This window comes from Lycium ferocissimum, chromosome 9, assembly GCF_029784015.1.
Source record: "Lycium ferocissimum isolate CSIRO_LF1 chromosome 9, AGI_CSIRO_Lferr_CH_V1, whole genome shotgun sequence".
NCBI classification, from domain to species: domain Eukaryota; kingdom Viridiplantae; phylum Streptophyta; class Magnoliopsida; order Solanales; family Solanaceae; genus Lycium; species Lycium ferocissimum.
The window spans coordinates 44,239,893-44,249,355 of NC_081350.1; positions in this window are offsets into that span (position 1 = coordinate 44,239,893).

Here is a 9,463-nt window from a genome sequence, read left to right on the forward strand (position 1 = left end):
TATATTTCTTACAAAATATTATTATATATTATTTGAGTATGGCTATTACAGAGAGATAATTTTACAAAGAGTGTATAATTGTAATAATGAATGTCACAGCTGTTATAGGTAAAATGTTGTTATAAAAAAGTAACATGAAAAATCGATTTCAGAAAAAATTAGACCGTTATAGTGAAATGCCGATAAAACGAATGGCAATTATAAAGATGTTCGTGCACGAACAAAACGGCCTAAGAGTAACGGCTGTCTTGACGTTCCTTCTTTTTTTCTGGAATTTTTCTGTTTCGTTTTGTGACGGTCGTTCTTCTAGACTCCAAATGGAATGTTTATTTTAGTTTATTTTAGTGTTCTACGCGTCAAATTAATTATCTTTTTTACTAGTTTTTGTAATGAAAAGGAAGCAAATCATCAATTATCATTCCTTAATTATCATTAACTATAGTCTATACAGATTCTGCTAGCCGAATTCAATAACTACATATACTGATTTTCTCATAATAAAAGCAGTAAGTAGATTTTCAGATTGATATAAATGGCTGTCTAGTTCTTTTTTAGAGTGTCGCACGACTTTACGCTTATAATATTAGTTAATCATGATTACGTGATGTGTAGTAAAATATGTATTAATTAGCTATTGTTAAGTGATATAAGTGTATACAAAAAATGTCACATATATGTCACATATTTTTTAATTAATTAGATATAAATATTGAGTACGAGTAAGTTACTATCTTAACAATGTTAGGGGCAATCCCCATGGCCATGTGAGAGTCACACTACACACACGGTAATTATACTGTACTTTTTTTTCCGGTCAATGTTCAAATCAAATCATATCAACTAACCATAATTAAGTAATTGAATGATGTGAGTGTACATATACATGTAATGAATCTGTTGATTTAGTGTAAACATCGTATGCGAGTAAGTTTTTACTCTTCACGCATTATTAGTGCTAAATAATTTGTCATCGAAGTAGGTGTCGACTGATAAAAATTTATTTGTTGTTATAATCACTCAATAACCTATAGTTATGAATATAAATATAGCTCAGAGTAAAGTAAATGATTAGTGTGAGGCTAATTAAGTCAAGGGTTAGTTAGCGTGTATATATTACATTTTCTTTTTTGTTTACATAGGATATTTTAGTATTGAAGATTGACCTTCAATCTCAAGTAAAATGGGGAAAAACAGCTGGATGGAAACACCACCAAACATATTATAACGCGCCTTTCATATTAAAAATGAATAAATCATCCAATTAGATTATTTTATTTTTTGAAAAAAAGACTACCCATGAATAGCTGATTTTCAGAAACTTCCAAATTTTCTAAATTTATCTTTCTTTGTATTTCAAAAACGGTATTTTACGCAAAATAGCTGTTTGACATAACATTCTCGAAAAATACTTTTTCCAATGCCACCTGCTTCCCAATCTTGAAACGTTCAATTAGGACTAATCAGGTCAACAACTCAATATTGAATGTTAAGATTTAATTTATATGTACGAAATATAATATTTGACCTTTATATTGTTGGAAATCTTACGGAAAATGTTAAGAATTTAATTGCCAATTAATATATCGTCTCTTACGATATTTTGCACAGTATCGCATAAAATAGTTTAATCTAATAAAGATTTATCTTATACAAAATCCAGCACAAGAAAAGAACAATAGATGAATTTGTCTCTTTATCTTTTATACCTTTTAAAGTGAAGTTGAAGGATAATTTATATAGGCAACAAAATGGGTAGAGGGTAATACCCTGATGGTAATTTCCCCAGATTAAAGAATATTAAAAACCATAAAGACTATTCAATGGCTGAAACTAATGTAGTATTTGCAAAAATGTAATGAAGGATAGTAATGGCTAATGAATATTCTTACAATTGGTAAAAGAAAACGTTTTGTAACAGACAATAATACCACACAATGAGAGCTCTTCAAGACCATTAAATGGTCAAACAATTTTCCCAAATCTAATGTTAGGAATTTAGTAGTTCTTTTTGAGATATCAAAAATTATTCTCTCAATATATATGCGGTATATTTTTTTTTGACTAAAAATGTTTAACTCAGAAGTCTTTGCTGGTTGTAGTACTGCTGGGGTTAGTGATGTGGATTGTGCAGGGATGGGAAATAAAGGGGTGTTGTCCCACATTGCACTAAAGAAAAGAATTTGTTGGTTTTATATAAGAAAATACACTTCTACACTGACTTAAAAAGTTGAAAAGAAAGTAAATTCTCGCACAGCATTATCGTCGTCGCTTCTTTGAAAGAATTATTAATTAAAATATAGAGTCTTGTGTGATTTGTTGCAGTCTTGGCGTTCGAAGTTATTGGATTTGAAATACTGCTGTTCTAACAAAGATAAATTTTATTTTATCCTGGAAGAAAATAATTCAAACCTCGTATTTTTTAAAAACTTATCCCGCACTCGTGTATACACCCAACTAATAAATAAAGACACTTGTTACATTATTTAACTATAAATATTAGTACTTAACCCTAGTTAACCAAATTTTTGCACATAAACTTAATTAATAATATAAAAATATTCTCACACTATTTCTTTTATCTTCTTAACAATAAGTAATTGACTGTTTTTTTTTTTTAACTTATCAAACACTTTTGTGCCAGCAATTAACTACATCTCAAAGGTCATAACTATATGTATTTTCAATGGTACACCCACAATACATAAACAAATATTGTTGTTGTTCAAATGATTCTTAAGAAAGCCTGAAGGCTCTCTCTGTTTCTATTGAGGAGATGCCAAGTTGCAACATCTTGGCTACAAAACGCTTATACAAAACAATATCTAAATATCGTTCAACAAATATTAGAACCATGAACCACCAAGAAAACCATAGCTACACTCCGCATACAAACATTTCGAAAACTAATTAAGGCGTGTCAACTAGTTTCCTCACAAAATAGCTTTTAAGAGTATGGATGTGATAGACGACAAATACTCTACCTAAATATAATAATCAGAAATCTGCAATAACAAAGAAGATTTCGGTAATGAAAAATTTGTGTTCAACTAGCAGATATAAGTTGTTATTGGTTGCTTTAACCAACGAACCAATCAAAAGTTTTCTAAAAAAAAATTTACCATCCAACAAAAGAAATTAAGGATCTTTTACGAATGTGTGTAAGTATACTACTATCTAAAAATTAAAGGACTAGCTTCTCCTGCCCAAATGCCTCAAAATCATAGTATCACATCATTCTCCGTGAAGATATGACACTTCAATTGTAGTTTCGTCCTGATTTCCATGTACTTGCAGATGATTGCTACACAAATAAGAAATAATTCGAATTAAAAAATATTCAAATATATTAATCATAATTATATTACCCCTAACGTTGTGAGAGTACCTGTGTAGTATTCTCAACACCTTGTAACAAGGTTAAAATTGAGACATTTGAGTCATCCAAATCCAAGTCAAAAGCAGATCCTTAAAAAAGACAAATTAATAATATAGAACAATTGTTTAAGATAAGAAATTTATATGAAAAAGAATAAAAGAAAAACTAACTTGTAAATTGACTTCTGATATAGGCGGTGTTGCTGACTAGGAGTGTATACATTGTTCTCAAACAAACTTTTATTGGCGGTGCATCAACTTTTTGAGATTTCACTATAATCAAACAAAACTAATTAGATTATTACAAAAGTATATTATCAAATGAAGACCTACATAATACTTACTAGTTCTCCCATGAATTTAGTTTTTTCTTTTTTGGATTTCTCAATGATTTTGAATACGCTCTTGCGAACGCCCTGGTGCTCTTACAAAGGATCCAATACCTTGTCTTCTATATTTTTCTTACCAAGTCGGTTAATAAAGAGTGTTGTATAGATAGTCATCTGCTTAGCATTTTCGAGATGTCTTTGAAAAATTTCTCGAAACAGATTTGCTAAGATAAACAAGATTGTAACAAGTCTTCATCACACTATTAGTGTAAACAATCTCGCATGATACCGAATTTCCATTGCAGAATACTTTGCTTGGCAAATCTTTTATTCTTTTCCTCACATCTTTGGTCCATCTCTTCAAAATATATTTGAATTTCTCTAACCTTATTAGAAGTGAAAACTAGTAGACAATGTGCACATAAAATACATTCAAACTTCGCAAGTGCATGTCACATGTAAAGTTTGGAAAACTCCACAAAATTCTTGGTTGAATTATGCATTCTTACTTCATATTTGGACACTTGATCATCACAATATACTTGTGCCTCAATATAACATGCTCCCGCTCCTTTGAGAAACTCTTTCTCAAACAGTTATAAATCTTGCGAGTGTAGACGATAGAAACCCGAGCTAAAATTGGGAAGAGTAGGTCTACCTTGTTTACTTGAAGTCTTCATGCTAATGAATAGTGACAAATATGTGCAAATAAGTGCTCAAGTCACCAAGCCCGTTTAATACATGATTAGTACTTTCACTTCGAGACGAGGCTTTCAATCCAGCACTAAAGACATCATTATTAAAAGTGGACCACATGTGTGTCGAATATTGTAAAGATTCTTCAACCATTTATGTTCTTCTATATTATACATCGTAAGTATCATCTCAAGGTTTCTTCAAACTCCAAGAATAGAATCACATTTATACACTTGTTGAAAAGTTTAGAAAAACCTTTATCATTATTAAGTGAGCCCAAACGAATTTCGGGGGATCCCAAAGTTCTACATCACTTCTCTAATAGCAATTCCCATTCCTCGAATTAATAGTATGCGGGCAATGCCTCTATCGACTTTAAAAATGAGAATAACCATTTGAAAATTCGCCGACTCATCGCATAAAAAAGCACAACCATATATGCCGGTATGATTTATTCCAATAAATTGCACAAATCAAAACTTGTTTGTAACGTGGTATCAAAAGAAACGACATCACCTCTCATAGTCAATTCTAGATTAAAAGTTAGCCACAGCCCTTCGAATCAAGTTGCAATAAAAGAGACTTTCACTCGCTTGTCTATTATTAAATTCATTAACAACACTTTCGAGCATCCCTGCCTTCCACCTTAGATCGGTTTATAAAATTAAAACAATCTTTCTTTGAATCAGCCTAAAAACATCGCCCCTTCTTCTCGCAGTAAGAATAGGTTGTTTTATACCAGCATTAACCATATTTTCAATAACTAGCTTTTGGCTTTAATAGAACGGTGATTTTAGCAAATGTGAAGCCATCTCACGGTTATGTTCTTTAATAAATCTATCCACCGTGAAAGGAAAGCTTAAAGATTTGACATTTTGATCGCGTGTCAATTTTATATGGATTTTCTTAGCCTTTCATCTTTTTCCCCATGCCTATAGCATACGAAACGTTTTTTCTAACCACTTCGCTACCTTAAAATATTGCTTATCCTTCCGTACACCGAAACCTTTTAAGGACAATATAACATAATCGTCTTTAACAATTTGATTTTTCATTTTCCCTTCTAATTCAATTATGACAAAACTTCCTCTTGATCTCAATCTAATATCTTCTAATATTCGCGTCACTCAACATTATTTGCCTTCTCAAAAGTTGACATTCGATATTTCAAAACAAGGATTTGGAGAAATATACATGCAACAATAATCAAAATTCCCCTCAAGTTCATGAAATAAAATATAAAAGACTAACCTAATACTAATTGAAAATCAGTAAAGAGACATTAGCTTGTTTGGTTAAAATTCGTATATAATATTTGATGATCAAATAGTTGAAACTAATTATTATTAAGAAGAATGCTTGATAAAATAGACCACATGCATATAACAAAGTTAATAAGGAATCACCTATTTGAAGCCAATTTCCTTATTCCTAATAAGTTTAATTTGAAATCCCCACCCGCTCCAAGAATTTTATGGAACGTTAATTTTCTTACTTGTTTTAAATTTTTTACTTTATTAAAAAATAGGACCTTAGTTTATGAGAGTAAGTTTTTCCCCTTGTGAGAGGCTAAATCTTTTAAGGACATATAAAATAAATTTTGTATGCTCGGAATTAATGTTCTATTTATATTTAAAATTCTATTCGAGGCAGTGGATACCATGTCAAAGACCATCAAATAAAGTATAATTAAGTTATGCACGATTCTTAATTCAACGGCAGGCATTAGACTTTTTCGTGCGTTAACGTAATGATATTTTGTAACAATAAACAATTTTATTGATTTCTAAATATGTAGGTGAATATTTGATGAATTTAAAAAAGAAAAACGCAACGAACATGTCGTTGAATGCAAATTTGCATGAACGTTGTCAAATGCCAACTAGTTGCCAGAAGTTTTTTTTTTTTTTGGAAAGGCCTGCAATAAAGAAGATAATGCATGCATGGAATAATATTAATTCATGTATACGAACCAAATGGAAGGGAACATTATGAGATTGGAAATTCACTCGCCCTTTCAAACTCTTATGTATGTCAATCCAATCTAAAACACTTGAATCAGTGAACTGCGTAAATTTGTTGTTTTATCTCGGAATTAATAATTTTGGGAGTGTTAAATCCTGAGTAAAGTATGATATAAAAATAATAATTATTGAAACCAGAGTTGCACCAAATTTGAGATAAATTAATCCCAGAATATTTATCTTGGATTATAATAAAACGGCCCAAGACCTTATTGAAATAAGAAAGCATTTTTAAATATATATAAACTAAGAGTGTAATAACACTAATAATATAACTTAACCTGTTATAGCTACCTATTAATGATATCAAATTAAATTATTTTTTATAAACATATTTTACTTATAATCTATGAGTGCACATAACTTAAAACTCAAACAAAAATGCTGAAACCTTGTCTTGTTCCTCGCTACTTCTAGTTGCTGCCCCACGTACATCAAAGCAGCCTTTGATCCTCTTTGGTGAGCTCTTGGTTGTTTGGACCGTCCAGCGTGTTTGACCCTTTTTAAAAAAAAATTATATGCATTTTTACTTATGAAGTCGCTTAGAGGAAATTACTATAACTGTTAATGAGTGTAGTTTTGATAAACTAAGAAAATATGGTAACTTACTCCCAACTAGTTAAAGCACACTAATATAGCATAACGCCCTACTATTTATGTATATTGTTAGATATTTTTTTTGTGTGAATGAGATTCGAATCCATGACCTTTGGGCTGGATACTGTGAATGGGAATAAAGTGATAATATCTCAAATTAAAGAAATGAGAAGAATTTATTGGGTATAAATAGAAAAATCCTCCTGTTGTTGTCATTGCTCCACTCGGCTTTGACATTGGACTCTGCTGGAAAAAAATTGATGCGTAAAAACTTCCTGTAAAAAAAGAAATGTGTAACGAGGATTTGGCTATAAGCTTGGGATAAAGTCTGTATCGACCCTAAGTAAAATATAAATTATTCTATAAAACAGTTACAAATTAAGATTGATCTTATGATCTGATAAACGTAAAATCCAAATATAACAAATAATATCATCATGTTAATAATTATTATGTAATAAAGTATGGAATACAGAAATTTTATATTCCAGAAAACGACAACAAAAGTCCTTGTAATAATTTTATGACAAAATTACTTTAACTTCGTAATATACAAGAACTAAGAAGATCCATATGGTATGCTGAAGTCCCATGGAGAGAGAGAGAGAGAGAGAGACAAACACAGAAATAAATGCGAGCTCTACAAAGAATTGGTTAGAACTTAAAACTTTGTTAGGAAGAATTGTGGTTTTTTGTAAAGTTTTGTATAGCTTTTTGTTTCTCCGTAAGGAATTTTGCTCCTTTAAGGAGAGAGGGAGACAGAAGAAAAAGAAAACAGACTGTTAGTATAGTAGTACTGTAGTAGTCGTTAGGAATAAAAGAGGGAAGAAGAAAAGAAGTAATAAAAGGAGATATTTATTTATTTATTCTCTAAATCTAAATAAATTATACTTTTTCTTTAACAGCTCTACTTTTTGGATTTGCTTTTCCTTTGTTTCCTTTTTTCAGTCTTACTGGTTTTAAATCGAGTAAAAGAGAGATTTGGCTTTGTAATTTATTACAAATATTTAATTACATAATTTTTATTTAAGATCGTCTTTGTCATGCTTTCTCTTCTCTCTGTCTATCAAGGTAGGAATAAAGTTTGCGTATACTTTATCCTTTTCAGACCCTAATTATGAATTACATTGGATATGTGGTTGTTGTTATAATTTTTTATTTAAGATAGTGAAGAATATAAACTTACTAAGAAGATTTATAATATGAAAAACTAATTAAACACTAGAAAAGATCAAGAGGATTTGACATGGAGTAGTGTATATACATAAAATATTTTTTCTTATTTACACTGTGCAATTTTTCTGCAAAGGAGTGTCAATTAACTATCTTTGGATAAGCGTACTAAGTGAGAAAAATGACACAGAATATCTGTAATAAAACGCAGGAAATCTCTATAAAGTCATTTCATTTCCTGTTGTATTTATAGTCAATATATCAATCCTCTTTAAGCAGAAATCATATAATTATATAACTTTTATATTGGATTATAATATTAAATCTTCCATAAATAAGTCGATGGTTATGAACTTATTATGGTAAAAAAAAAAAAAAAAGTCCAATTGCAATGAAACTAGATTTAAGGCGCATTTGATGGCTTAATGTATTAACTTTCTAATAATGTGTTTGAGTGTTCACATGGTCCCCGGCCGGCATAAAGAATAATTGGATAAGTCTGTAACTTATAACACGTCTAGCCCGTGCATCCAGTTTCTTTCGACAGAAAAGGGCCAAAATTACCCCTGAACTTTGAGAAATAGTTTATCCACACCTTCGTTATACTATTGGGCCAATTATGCCCTTACCGTTATACTATGGTCCAAATTTACCCCTAATCTAACCAGACTGCCACGTGTCCTAATCCTAGACGCCCAACCCATTTCCCCTTATAATTTCATCCGGATCAAATTATTCTCTGAATCCGACCCGTCAAATTAATTCACCCAACTCGTTTTTGCTTATTTCAATATCCAAAAACACACGACACTTCAAATATCTCAGCAACTTCGCAAAAATCAAGGCTTAAAACGTTAGGCATTAATTAAAATATCATTAAGCAATCATCTTTCAAGCCATTTCAGTTCAGATCTTCTTCATACTTGTATCCCATCTGAACCCATTTGCCCCCACTTAAATACTTTCTTGCCCAAACCCATTAAGTCAAACGAAAACAAAACGACTTGTTGGTCAAAACAAATGATTAGCCTCACGCAATATAAATGCAAAAAAACTAAAAGATGCAAAATTTCAAAAACTAGTTCATTGTATTCTCGTTGAGTTTATTGTCTGAGTTCACTTCTGAATTTTCGAAAGTTCAATTGATGTGGTGCTTGAAATTCAATTGGGTTTGGATTTTTAAGCTAAAATTAGAATGCACATTGGGTGGAGAAGTTGGAAACGAATCTGTTGGGTCTTGACATTCGAAGTTGTGGTCGATAAACTTTT